Source organism: Sphaeramia orbicularis, chromosome 15 (genome assembly GCF_902148855.1).
Source record: "Sphaeramia orbicularis chromosome 15, fSphaOr1.1, whole genome shotgun sequence".
NCBI lineage: Eukaryota > Metazoa > Chordata > Actinopteri > Kurtiformes > Apogonidae > Sphaeramia > Sphaeramia orbicularis.
Genome location: NC_043971.1, coordinates 6,426,527 through 6,439,881, shown reverse-complemented (window position 1 = coordinate 6,439,881; position 13,355 = coordinate 6,426,527). Strand labels below are relative to the sequence as shown.

Below are 13,355 nucleotides of genomic sequence, written 5' to 3'. Positions count from 1 at the left end.
AACACAGACTATACGCGTCCGAGTGAGGGAGGACATGGATAAAGGATGCCGTGTAGAGACAGTGAGAGGGTAAAAAGCCAATGTCACATTTCAGATCTCCGGAGATCGGCAGCTGAGGGTGAGAGAAACCCGGCTGGTGGCCCTGCTGTCACCGGTCTGTCAATCCAAATGACCCAGGAAAATGGGACTGACAGAGCCTCAGTCCACCCACCTGAACCCTTCCACGCACCAACCACCACCACTACAAACCCCATCTACCACCACCTGATTTTATTTGTTTCTCCAATTCACATTGGACGTTTGCACTTCAGAAGTTTTTTTTTTTTCTTTTTTTTTTTAAGAAAACGTTTCCACTTAAGATACCAAAACACAAAACTGCTTTTGTAAAACTTGAATTGCATGGTCTAGTTTTTTCCTGGTAGTTGTTTTAATTTGACAAGTTTTCTCAAACAAGAAAAAAAAAGTCGATTTTGTTTTTAACTCTATTTTCCAACTGAGAGATGTCGTGCTTCTTTTTACAAAGTGTGCAGTCTTTAATTAATGATTCTCGTGTAAAAGTGATTGTGAAAACATAAGTAGCGGTGCTGCGTTATAGTGTTTTTTTTTTTTTTTTTTTTTTTTTTTAAAGAAAAGACAACAAAAAGTGAATTTCGGGGAAAAAGCTTTCTAAAAAAGGGAATTAGACCACAGATAAAGTACTTAAAGGGAAGGTATCAGGACATTCCTTTAACATAAAGCTTTACCAATGTGTCGCTGTGGCCCCACGCAGCCTTCTGTCAGGACGTGACCCTCCAGTGAAAGTTGCCACGAAGGACTAAATGCAAGAATTGAAAAAGAGAGAAAGAAAAAAAAAAAACTTCAAGCACTGAGCGTATTCCATGTACAGAAATGCTAAAAGTTAATGTTTCTGTTAAACCCTCTTTTACAGAATGTACATAATTTTTGTGTTTGTGTTAAGTTTGCTACAATTTTAACACAAAGTATACTTCCAAGAAGTATGTAATTGTCAATATTTTGTCAATAAAGTTTTATCAATATGTTGCGCGCAGTAGAAGTTATAGACTTTTGATTCAGAGCAGCTGGACACGCAGCTCCAGCGCCTTCAAATAGAAGCGTTTGGATTTAGTGTGAGGTTTGATGATGTGGCGTTGGGACACAAGAGTTTGGTTTAAAACACACAGAGAAAAATGCCGCAGCCTGTAATTTGTTGTCCTCTGCTCTGCGTTTGTTTCTGGGTCTGATGGAGACGGCATTAGTGGGATTCGGAGGGGCTGCAGCGTCTGGTCCGCTCCAGCTACAAAGAGTCCCTACAAGCTTTTGTGAAAGTGCAAATCAGTTTGGGCAATTATCATGCGAGTAATATGCGGGGGAAAGGGGATGCATTGCCCAGTGGTCCACTTTAATCTCTTAATCCACGGATCCAAGGGGGCTTGGTTGGACATAATTTAGTACAATCTGACTACCCCTCACGACGCGATAAGGGAAGGTTGCAATGCGCCGCAAAATGGGATCTTTGTTTCAAATCTTGTCTTGTAGGCTCCATCGAGCTGCTGCTGCTTTGGACTGAACGGAGCTTTACAGGAGTTCTGTCTGCACCAGCCCGTGGGCTACACTCTAAAGGATGCTATTTACAGCAGGAAATTATTCCGTATTTACCCACAAACAAACCAGCACAAAACAATGCACACATCAGCTCCATGAAAAAAAAAAAAAAAAATCTGACAAATTTTAACTGGATTATGATTTTTTTATTTTTATTTTTTAATTGTGAATACATGAGGCCAACTTCTGTGTTTTCTGATTCGAGGTGCATGTTTGTTTAATTGTTTTAGGAACTAAAAAGCTTGGGTGTTTTTTTTTTTTGTTTTTTTTTTTGTTTTGTGGTTTGGTGGCTATGGTATATAGGGAATTCCTAATCGGCCAATAGATTATAACAGCAATAAAAATCTTTAGAGAATACCATTAGCTTTGAAAAAAAAGAGGGAAAAAAAAAAAACTAAAAGCTTTATTACAAACCCAGCTTTGAAATAGGGGGATTAGAGGACTGAAAGGGTCCCACAATAGTTAGAAGAAAAGGTTTCATGCTAATGAGGTTAATGCCCTTTGTATCTCCGGACTCCACAACTTCATTACTCCTATCTCGGGCAACACCGAGCGGCTCAGAGCCTCACAATCCACTCGAGCTTTTCCCTACCCTGCCTATAAAGAAGGATTTGATAGCAGTCCTGTTCAAACTAGATAATTATATCTTTTCAAGTTGGAATTAAGATAAAGAAAGTGCAGTGGAGGCGGTGAGCCTTGATCCGCCGCAAACAAATTTGGCGCACTCTCCCCCCCTCTGTGCGCCTGTATGGACACACTGCGCACAGAGCAGGCTGCTCATTAGAGCTGGACACAATTTGATTAATTTATATGGGTTTGATTTTAGCCCTGAAATATCTCCTTTTAAAAGCAATTTGGTGTTGATTCTGTTAAAGAAGCGAAATTCAATATTATTTGGTGAGTGCGTAAAAATGGCACAATTTAACCTAAAGTGAGTGCGTAAAATGGCACAATTTAACCTGAAGTTTGTGGCGTTAAAATCAGAAATTTACGAAACGAAATTATTTTAAAAATGTCAAGTAAAAAAAAAAAAAAGAAAAGAAATATTTAAATTTAGTCATTTAGGGGTTTAAATATTCTGCAGTTTTTCTGTAAAAGCGCGTTTTTGGTTAAACATAAATTACCAAAGAAAAAAAAAGCACATTTATTTACAAAACCACAAGCTTCGTTTAGTATTTACATTAATTTCATGGATCAAAAAAAAAAAAAAAAAAAAATTCAAGGCGTCATTCATTTCACTTTTTAAAGCAGGATCAGGCGTAATTGAAGCCTAAGGTCACATGCCTTTAATTGTTTGGACTGGATTCAAACGGTGCGTGTACGTTATGATGTGAAGTGGACTCTGTCATATCAGATCTTTCCTCCACACACACACACACACACACACACACACACCACACACACCACACACACACACACACACACTCGTGTTGCGTGTCGAGGGCCAGCGTGGGGGACCTTTACTGACCTCGGTTATCTAAACTGAAGCAGCTCGGCGGCGTCCGGGGGCCAAAACCACTCCATAAATCAGCCCAGTTGGAGGATTTCTTCAATATTCACCACCGAACCACGTTTGGACATTTTGGACCTTTAAGCCCCCTCCCTTTGCATTAAACATTTAGTCTGAGACGTGAAATGATTATCCGTCACTGAAAAAGAGTAGTCGGTCCTATCAAGTGACCCCACTGACCCAAAACCTCTAATCTGCAATTAGTAGGTATAATTACGTCCGCTGACACCGCTAATGTGCGCAGTGGCTCAGGGAGGGACCAGGCGGAAGACAGGCTCCGTATTAGTGCTGAAAGTCAATAATTGATCGAACTGAGATCTCTTAAGTTGAGAGAAGTGGCTTTTGTAAGGGTGGCTTTGGATGGTTTGTCAACATAATATCTGTAAAAGGAGCCGGTGCGCATGGAGTGTGGGGGGGCCCGGGCCTTTGACGCATGGATTTTTACGCACGTCAGGTTCTAAATGAATATTTCGGAGGTGGCACCTGTAGTCCGGCCTCTGTCACCAAAACCACGTCACGCAGGACTAACTTGATCTGTCCTGTTTCACAAATTGCCTCTGAAATTGATCCTTGAAACGAGAGAATGAACCCTACACAATTCCCTTGGCCTTGACATAAGGTGCAGCGATAAATATACAAGACTAATGAGCAATTACCATACAATCACCCTTCAAATAGCTTACATAAATAATTAAACATCGGAGCCTCAGATTCTGTTTCTGTCTTTATTATTAATAAAGAAGGGAGGGGCGTTTGCAGCCATGATGTGCTCCGATGATTATGTTTTCCAAACGCAGCAATTTCCAATTTGCCATCGGGTCCAGTCAGCACTTACTGACGCAGACTCACTAACTAGTCCTGACTTTCCACTGGCATGAATAGAAATGCGCAGACGCCAAATACATTTTAATTATCTTTTTTTTTTATTGTTATGGATTCCGATTCTCTTACCCCCCCCCTTTTTTTTTCTTTTTCTTTTTTTATTTAATTTAATAGATTTGAAAGGAGATGAGGCGTTTAAGTGCATGATTAAATGCAGGAGGAACGTCGGCCTGCGTGCTGCGTTCACTGACACAAATTGCTCGCCTAAATTCCATGTCACTGCTCTCTCTAATAATTATCCAATAACCAACGCGTTCGTTTTCTATGACGTTTGATGAGTTCCTGTCCCGATTATCCTGCTAAGTGTCCATTTTTTCCCCTATTCTTCATCGCAATTAATGGATTCCGAGCAGGGTGACAGCTTGTACACACACACTAAAACGCCTGGCAGCAAAATGGGATTGTTAATAGATGAATGAAGCCAAGAGCCACATTACAAGCTGCCCTGACAGAACCCATGCACAGTTTCACTCGGTAGGTTTTCGGTGTTTGCTGCAGAGGTCACATCGCAGGCAACACATGACCGAGACATGTCCCAGTGATAAACAGACATTTCAGGATGAAATATTAATCTGGAAAATCAATTCAGAAACACTAAACTCTTCTCTTTTTCCACCTGCACAGATGCCTTCTTTCACTTCTGTGTCTGTTCTCTTCTTTTTTTCTTTTTTTTTTTTGGCTTCTTTCCCATAATGCCCTGCACAGGATCCACACACACCTCCAGCATCTGCCTGACATGGGCCTCCCAACGTCCCAGCCTGTATTTTTATTTATTTATTTACTTATTTATTTATTTAGATGGGTAAAACATTTGCTCCTCTCGTGTCCAGGTTTTTCCAGGGGAAGAAAGGCCGGCTGCGATGTTCGTTTGCATATACATAAGTGGCGTGTTTCCAATTGCAATTGACGACCCCCCTGTCCTCTGAAGTTCCAGACTCCAAACATTTTATAGGTTGTATCTGCAACCAGCATTCCCCTCAGAGCACTAATGTGTAACATATGGCGGACTGTACACCTGATAAAATACCTCAGGGGCCCTGCAGTTTGGAAAATCCTCAATTCGCTCCCTAAATAAAACAAACAATGGCCTCACTAAATATATCATGTGCCTGCTGAACTATTCTGTGTCTCTTGACCTGTGAGTACCCTCCTGCATCATTAGCACCGATATGGGTAGATCTGTTTGCAACCAGCAGGTACTTTACAGAGCAGCACCACAGATTTCATAAAAGCCTACACGAGGCGACTTTCTCGTGGCCGTGTTTTGCGTCCCGTCCTTGTCAGATGACGATCACGTCGATGGAATTAGCTCATTTCTAAAAGCGGCGTCTCACTCAGCTCCTGATGCAGTTCCATGCCTTTAAATGTGGCTACAATTAGAGCTGAAATGTAATCTGGCCGCTGGTGTGTGAGCGGCTCTACAGACAGGTGAAATTATGGGCACCTGTTCTTCTGTCCCCACTTTGCACCCGTCCCAGCTCTGCAGTGTCTCCCCCTCTTGGTAGCTCAGGAGGGAGGAAAAAAATCTGCCCCCAAAAACATGAAATATCAAGTTTCTTCTGCTGGCTGAGTCTGACGGCGGTTGAGTGCTCAGTGTCTGGAAAGTGAGGCGGTATAAAATACTAGTGGTGGAGTTTTTGGACAGGGGCTTGTGTGTTCTTGGAGAGTGGATGTTGCTTATTCTCTTCTAACAGCTGTCTACTGGGTCTGTGATACATATAGACTAGACTGGAATGCATTTTATACTGTTACAACACAAGTACCGCTTTGTTCTCGGAGGTTACGCACATGATTTTGCAGAGAATGTTGCTAGACTTTAGAAGAATGAACGCATAAAGACATCAACCTTCGACCAAACGCATCTACTGATCTAAAAGGTTTAATAATCCTATCAATACATGTAAATAATTGATCAGTTCATGGTCATCAGACTCCGTTTGTCCACATTGACTCACCAGTAGATCACATTTTTGAGTTTGATCAATGATAGCGGTTTCAGATGCTTGGTTTTGTTTAGTTAATTTATATTTTGTTGAAAAAGCCCATTTTTGTCTGTTTTGATATAATACCCTTTGGATTTACTCTACTTTTACATGATCAGTAAATTAAATATAGGAAAATACCTAATTTTCACTGAAAAATGCAAAATGCAAGGGATAATATTATAATAAATTAAGATAAATCACTTAAGAAAGACAGAAAATATCATTTGAAAGCTGTGACAAAAATAACTGTGGGTGTTTAAGGGTTAATTTTTTTTTTTTTTCAAAATAAATGTTAATACCACAGATACTGAAAGAGCTCAAACACAGTATTATGGGCTTTTATATGAGGGATGTAATGTCTCATGCATGATGTGGTAATTTTTACCATTTTTAACAGAAAAATACTAAAAACAGCAAAAATTAGTTAATGTTAAAGTATTTCTAACTGGAATTTTTCATTTTTGCATAATTCTGTTGATTATCTGCAGCTTTAAACCAAAATGAAAACTACGTCCGAGCTAAAACAATACAGTAGTGAAGCGGTTATAAAATATATTGAGACGTGCATTTAATATTTAGTTTATTTTGAGTTTCCCTTTTGCAGTTTTCTCCCAGTGCGGATTTTAAGTGACAAGATACACAGACCAGAACACTTTATTCTCTGTGAAGGCTAACTTAGAGCAGACAACTTTCATAACGCACAAGGAGGCTTTTCATGACATTTCTGGTAATTCGTGAAGTTTCATCTGTTAACATGCAGAGTTTTCATGAATGCTGACCCAACTCTTACGCCAGCTCTCATTAGCTCTTCGCGTTACACTGAAGTTATTTGTGACATGGATGCGAAGCTGTGCCAATTCTCTGGTCAGTGCTGTCATAATACCCTCCTCCCTCTGCGCAACAAACGCTTGAAGTTGGTTTTAACATGACTAATATTCACAAACAATATTTTCTGTGGTGCTCGGGAGTGCGTTGTTCTGCGTGTGCATGTGTACATATGTATTTGTGGGGAGGTGGTGGTTATCTCTGCATTCTCTGCACTTCTTAGTGGAAAAATACTGTTCAGCATGAAGGGCCGAATAGTCTGTGGGTTTGTTTCATGACATTGGTTTGTGGCTGCAAACATTTTGATTGTACTGTACATTCGAGCGCAAACACCTCACGTTAAAGAAGCGGTTTTGTCTCACGAGCCCCGAAGACTAAAAAGTCAAAACTCCTGCAAAGACGAAGCATATGTTGGGTATCAAAACTGGTGGAAGTTACAGACAGAATACGAGGCTGGAAAAGTAAAGGGATGGTTTATGCTTGTTACTTCACTCGCTTGGCGGCAGATGTTCTTGAATTCCCCGTCATAAAATTGTGCGGCCATGTGTTGAGAATCTGTTACAGAGGGAAAATACAGTCTGCTGATGTGTCTGACATCTAAACACTGACATGTTTAAGCAATGTAAGAAGAGGAGAGAGGGCGTTTAGTTATTTGTTCTGGGTGTAAACTTGGGCTTTGACTGTGACTGCTGGGAGAGTTTCCGAACTGCCTGACAGACGGTGTAAATGATTGGTGGTAGTAATTCAGGTTGTGACATCCATTATGGGCCAATGAACACCTTAGCACCTCCACAGAGAAACTAACCCGCATTATACTTGCTAATCATTCACTCATAATGTTCTTCCAACGCGCTGCTGCGGAGCTTAGCCATTGACGGAGGAGGGATGCTAACACTGTCTAACTATTTCAAGTGGAGTTTCTGAGAGCAGTTTTTCTAATTAATAACAAGCATAACTTCTCGCGGAGGGGTTTATGTAAGCTTAAGGTAAAATAATTACTTCTCCAGCCACACTTGTAGTACACCAGGAGACTTTGAAGTTCAACCCATGATGGCAGGGAACCCTCCAACATGGATGCTTGTGCACCACTCCATTATGCATTAGCAGCAACTGAGAAGTGCTCTGTGCTTCACCTTACTCTAACCGGTGGTAACACTCGCTGGCTAAAGTGCTTTCTACCATATAATTGCATGCAGTGTGAAGATATGAACTCTAAAAGCATGCAACCCTCAGAAATGACTGGCAGGTGACTTTGAAGCCACATGATGTGTGATGGTGTGGCCCTTGTGTGCATCTCCTTCTCAGATTAATGATTCTGGACTATTAAACAGCGGTGTGCGGACAGGTGCAGCGCAGAGTGTGGAAAATATATACACAAGGTAATGGCAATAATGTCTTTTCAAGTCCAATTACTGCAAAAGCCAAAGGCGATGCACATGGTCTTGTTATAAGCTTTTGTCGTCCCCTCCCCCCGCCGGCTGTCCTATGTGTTTATAAGCGACGTATAATGGTAGCAGGGTGTGTAAGTGCTGCAGGTTATTTTGTATTTGGAGGTGAAGACATGGCAAATCAGACCACTTCACACATGAAAGGCTGCACTAGGTCCATTTAATTCTCTGTGCCTCCCTTACCCTGGATCTCGTTGTCCTTTTAGGGGGGACTCCAGAGGCTAGTTAAAAGGTGTCTGATTCTCACCATAATTCTAATTAGATCTCTGACTGAGGTCTTAACATCTCGGTTGGAAAAAAAAGAAAAAAAAAAAAGAAGAAGAAGAAATGCATGGAGGAATAAGGTGCTAAAGCTCCTTACCCCTCGCCTCCGGTGCACCTTGGCCCGAGACGTCCCCTGCTCCCTCCTTTTTCTGGAGAAAAACAAAGTCCTGCAGGCTAATGAAGTTTGTAATTAAGGAGATTCTGTCAGGCTGAATGAGTAATTAGGACGTGGTTTCTCAGGGGTGTTAATGGTGGTCAGGCTCAGCGGAGCACAGGCTGCATGTATGGCCAAAGAGAGCACCCTTTCATACCTCACCAGGCAACCAAAAACGACAGAGGAGAGCTCTTTATTCCTTCCACAAATCTGTTTTTGTTCAGTGCTAATGGACATCTTGTTTGGTGTATCATAAAAATGACTCTTTATGATGATAGATCACAAACGATGCCATTTAATATTAGAAACAAATGCTGCTCGGGGACGGCTCCAACAGATGTCTTTGTTAGTTATTTTTTGCGGATTATCATGTTTTATACGTCTACAGGAAACATTAACTGCATTTATTACCTGAGTAATTTGCTATAGGTTTGTGATGTGAAATCAGATATAATTTGTGGAAAATGGCTGAGGGACAGGACCACGCTCTGTTCTTAGTGAAGACATCTCCGTTCTAATTATCACATTTACTTCAGATTGGTTGACTGTGCTGCTGATAAAGAAAGTTCACCTGGCCTCAATTAACTATATTTATCTCAGATTATCCCTCCATGAGATTTCTGCTCTGGCAAAAAGATTAGCGTTATTAAGAGTTGCATATGCAGGATGAATACATTTTCAGACAAAGTGACATCTCTTAAGGATGAGAAATTAAATCAATGAAATGGGAATCAAAAGGAATGTCTGCTCTGAATGTTCTTGGGATTCTCCACAAGCACAGTTCTTTTTCTTCTTCTTCTGCTGTAATATCACAGTTTACATCCACTGATATGCACTTTTCATTTGCAAAACAAATTGAAAATTACATTTGGTAATTGTTTTATTTCGGATCCAAAGTTATCTGGAATCAAACTTATTCCGGAAAATATGAACACTAACTTATCGGAGAAATATTTGCGTTTTGATCTAATACCAATTTATAGCCGCTGCATTCAGACTATAGGATTGATACAACGCAGCAGGTTCTCTATAAAAGAAAACTGTCATAGTAAAAGAACAGGATATGAGTAAAGTGGCAGAAGTGATTAAAACATTAAAATCAGCTGTGAGTCTTTAGAAACCGGAATTTCGTGCTTTTTTTTTTTTTTTAGCATCTTTATGACTTTTTTTTGGACAAATCATGTTTTTCTCATTCAAGAATCACAGGTAAACAAATAGGTAAGTAGTTTATAAGTTTATTTATATGTTTAATGTAGAATAAGACAGTATTAGGTTCAGTGTAGGTCTGTGGAAACACTGTGTTAACATTGTTTGATAGCAATATTTCAGTGATGATAAATAAAAACGTTATTTCTCACATGCTCAGTGTCAATACATGCATGTGTAAATGAAATTAGCTGTGTTTAGCATGTTCACACTGAAATGTCATACATGTGTTTTTCAGTGGTAGGTTGAAAGATTAAGATTTTTAACATTAGTCATTTAAATATACACATATATATATATATATATATATATATATATACACTGGAAGATAATTAAATGAAATTAGATCACCCATGTGGTAATTAAAACCTCATAAATTCAATGCAAGATTATAAATTTAAGGAACTCAGGATAAGAGTAAAATGGCTGAAGTGATTAAAACATTAAAATTAGCTGTAAATCTTTAGATGTTGGCATCAGAAACTGGAATTTTGTGGTTTTTTTAGCATCTTTATGACACTTTTTTGGACAAATCATGTTTTTCTCATTCAGGAATCTCAGGTAAACAAAGGGATAAATAGTTTATAAGTTTATTTCTATGTTTAATGTAGAATAAGACAGTATTAGGTTCAGTGTAGGTCTGTGGTAACACTGTGTAACATTGTTCTAGCAATATGACATTAGCTGTTTTTAGCATGTTCACATTGAAATGTCATACATGGTGTTTTTCAGTGGTAGGTTGAAAGATTAAGATTTTTAACATTAGTCACTGAAAAATATATATATTGAAAGATTATTAAATGAAAATAGATCATATATGTAGTAATTAAAACCTCACAAATTCATGCAAGATTATGAATTTAAGGAACTCAGGATAAGAGTAAAATGGCTGAAGTGATTACAACATTAAAATTAGCTGTGAATATTTACATGTTGGCATCAGAAACTGGAATTTCGTGTTTTTTTTAGCATCTTTATGACATTTTTTTGGACAAATCATGTTTTTCTCATTCAGGACTCACAGGTAAACAAAGGGATAAGTAGTTAGTAGTAGTAGTAGTAGTTTATTCAGTCATGACAACACCAAATATTGTACACAGTATTGACATTTCATGCAAAGGAAAGAAAAAGAATCACAGAATCACAAAATCAAGAATCTTGTGTTGAATAATGTGTTGAATAATGACTGAAAAGGTATAGGCAGAAGCAGACTGCTTATCAAGGCCTATCCTATATTACAACTTTTTAGGCTACCAACCTCCAGGGAGTTGATAAGTTTCTATTTATGTTTAATATTTAAATGAAATTACATTAGCTGTCTTTAGCAGTGTGTTTAGCATGTTCACACTGAAATGTCATTAATGTGTTTTTCAGTGGTAGGTTGAAAGATTAAGATTTTTGACATGAGTTATTTAAAAAAAAATTATATTGAAAGATTATTAAATGAATTAGATCATATATGTGGTAATTAAAACCTCATAAATTCAGTGTAACACTATGATTTCTGGAACTCTGATGCATAAGGGTTATAAAACTGAATTCAATGCCTTTTTAATCATAATATTAAATATCAGTACAGTGTCACAGTCCGTCGATACAGTCCAGACCTGAACCTGACATGTTTGACAGATACAGTAGGGTCCGTCACATGGTGGATCTGCTTGAGCCCAGGTTAACCTCGACATTCTCTAAAATCATTTACACTGTTTAGACTGGAATGTCCTGCTGCGAGGCACAACACCTGGCTCTGAACCCATGACCTCACATCTGAGCGCTCTCGCCGAAGCCCCCGCTGCCTCCCGGTCAGCTGGAGGATCAGCATGGACAGACAGGCCCAAAACTCTTCATTTCCTGTTTCGCCTGCAACCAGCCCTTCCCGAACGGAGGGGGAAAAATGCTACCTGTGTTTCAGGTAACATAATCAACCCGCAAACCGAGGCATGACCTTTATGAGGACAAGTCCTGTTTTTCACTTCAAACCAGTTTCATAAGCAAAGAAAAGAACAGTGAGAGAACTATAGGAACTGGTGGTTGTTCCGATTTACACTATATGGACAAAAGTATGTGGACACGTTGAATTCAGTGTTTCTTTTCTAACAGGGGTCTGGGATACAAAACAATAATGATTAATGTCAGAATATAGTTTTATTGGGATAAATGTCATTGCATTGGTTAGTTTGGTTTAAATTGTTATCTTTGCTTCCAAAATGCCTCAGAGATGGTTTTGACTGAATTTCTCTAAACATTTATTATTTTTTTTATTCATAACTATGATCTGAAATGTTCCACCTTTAAATTTCTAAAATATTTTTTCATGTTCTGACTGTAAATAACAATTTTCTACCGCAACAAACCATCTACTTTCTTCACATCTCACTTAGGAAGAAAAATCCCCCATTAAACTTTAAGGAAATATGGATGTTTTACACTATGGGACAAAAGTATTGGGACACGTTGAATTCAGGTGTTTCTTTTTTAACAGGGGTCTGGGATACAAAACAATAATGACAGAATATAGTTTTATATTGGGATAAATATCATTGCATTGGTTAGTTTGGTGTAAATTGTTATGTTTGCTTCCAAAATGCTTCAGAGATGGGATTTTACTTTATTTCTCCCAACATTGATTTTGTTTTTTTCATCCATGACTATGATTTTAAATGTTCTACCTCTAAATTTCTAAAATATTTTCATGCTCTGACTGTAAGTAACAATTTTCTACCACAACTAACCATTTACTTTCTTCACATCTCACTTAGGAAGACAAATCCCCCTTCAAACTTTAAGGAAATCTTGATGTTTACACTATATGGACAAAAGTATTGAGACATTTGAATTCAGGGTTTCTTTTCTAACAGGGGTCTGTTAGTTTGGTGTAAATTGTTATCTTTGCTTCCAAATGCTTCGGAGATGGGATTTTACTTTATTTCTCTTAACATTGATTTGTTTTTTTTAATCCATGACTATGATTTTAAATGTTCAACCCTTAAATTAAAAAAAAAAAAAAAATCACGCTTTGACTGTTAATAAGAATTTTCTCCACAACTAATCATCTACTTTCTTCACATTTCACTTAAAAACTAAGATTTATTGATGTTTTGTTTTTTTGTTTTTTTTATCTCCAGTCAGCATGAACAGGACATCTTACAGCTGTAGACATGTTTCCTGTATTTTTGTCCTATAGTTCATAAACATCAATATTCCTCAGATTTTCTCTCTTTATAAATATTTCTTCTTCTTCTCACAGACAAAATGGACAAGACAGATGTTGGCTACAGACTCATTACAGGTTAAGTAGAACAGGTGTTTTGTCTGCTCCAGGCAGACCTACGTGGACGAGGTCTTTTCATGTACACTACTTCCTCACACATTAGTCTTTAGCCAAATTGCTGTGAGTGGAGGCTTTGCCCGGCCCATCCTTCACCGTCCAACGTGACCTCTCTCCCCTTCGCGCTGCAGGCAGGTTGGAGATAAAAGCG

The 13,355-nt window shown here is 38.7% G+C and overlaps 1 long non-coding RNA gene across 1 annotated transcript in view; it reads left to right on the top strand.

Moving 5' to 3' along the window:
- The first annotated feature begins 5,469 nt into the window (after positions 1 to 5,469).
- Positions 5,470 to 13,355, top strand: part of LOC115434140 (uncharacterized) — a 10,563-nt gene continuing 2,677 nt past the window's right edge. The window contains exon 1 of the long non-coding RNA XR_003937481.1: positions 5,470 to 5,481. This is a non-coding gene — a long non-coding RNA (uncharacterized LOC115434140). The remainder of the gene's footprint in view (positions 5,482 to 13,355) is intronic.